This window comes from Tupaia chinensis, unplaced genomic scaffold, assembly GCF_000334495.1.
Source record: "Tupaia chinensis unplaced genomic scaffold, TupChi_1.0 Scaffold144045_1, whole genome shotgun sequence".
In the NCBI taxonomy this organism is placed as follows: Eukaryota; Metazoa; Chordata; class Mammalia; order Scandentia; family Tupaiidae; genus Tupaia; species Tupaia belangeri.
Window position 1 is genome coordinate 291,143 of NW_006203897.1, and position 2,086 is coordinate 293,228.

The window sequence follows — 2,086 nt, forward strand, 5'->3', positions numbered from 1 at the left end:
ATGAGTCCAGGGTGCTTTACAAATCACCAGTTCTGGGATTCAAACTGTGCGATTCGAACTGCACTGCAGTCGGTCATGTGGAATCCAGCCACCCCAACCACCATGCCACCAGCTGGCCTGAATTTTTATAACAATTTGTACCAGAAAAAAAAAAATCACTATAAATTAAAAATAATGAGTTAAAAAACCAAAAACAGAGACAACTCTTTGGGGAAATTTTACTATGAATAACATAATCAAGAGAGAGTTTTTTAATAAAAGAAATATGCTATTATTCTTATTCAAGGATTTCCACGTCCCTTCCTTCTACTCACAGGGCCCTCCCTAAGCAATACCAGAGGCCCCATCATTTTCCTAATGAGCTTAACAAAAGCAGAGGAAGAGCAAGCGTAATTCCCCACTCCTTAAGGGCAGGCCATGCACAGTGACTTCCAGACTGCAGTGCGGCCAGGGCAGAGGGAAAGGCAGCTTTGCTGTGGGGAAACCCAAGGCACAGTTTTAGGCAAGGCAATCGAAGTCAGTACTATGGGGTCACAAATCAGGGTGACAGTTCGTACCCTTGATACACAAGGGCATCACGGTGACAGTCTGGTGACACGAGGGCAATAGCATTTGACCTTGACCTTGCTGGTCTTCCTCCCCAAACCTACACACCCGTCTAATAGGGAAAACACAGCAAATGCCAAGAGAAGGCAGCCTTCCACACACCGGCTGCACTCCCCCGCTCCGTGGAAACGCCCGTTAAGTTGGAAAAGCTGCGGGAAATGGCATGGTAAGAGCCTAATGAGACACCTCCGGTAAACGCGATGTGGGATTCTGAAACCAACCAGAGAGAGAACCGGGCCTGTATTTGTCTGGAGCAACGGAGCTTTTCAGAAGGCACAGAATCTCTGGCATCTATTGTCTAGTTTTTAAAAAGTACTACAGGCACTGGCAGGTGGTGTGGTGGTTAAGGGCGCTGGACTTCCACATGGCTGACCACGGTTCAAGTCCCAGACCAGGTGGCTTGAAATTCATGCTAGGCATGTGTGTGTACGTGTGTGTGCATGGCCAAGATCCTTGAAGGAGAATGTAGAAGGGACTACAGCAGGGCCGTCCCCCCATCGGTGATTTCTCACTTCCTCTCACTGTCCCCCTGTCCCCAGGAGTACATGTGCCCTAAAGCAAAAATCTCTTAACAAAAAGTACTACAGATGGGGTGATGGGATAGCTACTTGCCAAGTATGTTTTCTCTTTCCTAGTATATAGCTATGACCATAAAAAAAATATACTAATAAAACATTTTAAGGGACCAGCAGTTGACATAATAGCTATGTTGCTCGGCTCTCATGTAGTCGACCCTGGTTCAAGTCCCAGACCTGGTGGCTTAAACTCACGCTGGGTGCTTGTGTGCATGCCCAAGATCCTGAGAGGAGAATGGAGAAGGGAGTGCCGCATGACCATCCCCTGGGGGGTGATTCTCACCTTCTTTCTGTCTTTCTGGTGAGCGCACATGCCTCTCAAAAAATATATATATATTTTTTTTTAAAAAAGCTTGCCTAGAAATTGGTAAAGATTCCCCAAGTGTGATGTCCTGAGAGCCCAGCCAACCCCTGTAGACACAGAAGGGAAGGGAGTTTGCAGGTGTGGGGTAGATAGGTAGGATGACACGCTTATGTATGAAGAAAGGGTGAAATGAGGCTACGGGGGCAGGCAGGACCCAGGTCATGACAAGTCTTTTGTCTGGCACCAAACCATGACCTTACCCTGTAGACAAAGTGGAACCACTTAAGATTTTTTTCCCATTCAGTTTTTGCTATAGGGAGCATGTGCTTCCAGAGACAGAGGGAGAGAAAGTGAGAAAGCACACCCTCTCCCCTAGGGGGAATGCCACACCACAATCTCTTCCCTCCTATTTTCCTCTTGGAGAATCATACGCGGTCTGATTTCCAAGCCATTGGGTCTGGGACTTGAACCATGGAATTGGCCATGTGGGATCCAGCCACCTTAACCTCCATGCTATCTCCTGACCCACGACTTAAGATTTTTAAATAGGGGAAGGGTATGATCAAAGTTGGGGCTTGGAAAAGTTACTCTGATGGCATAG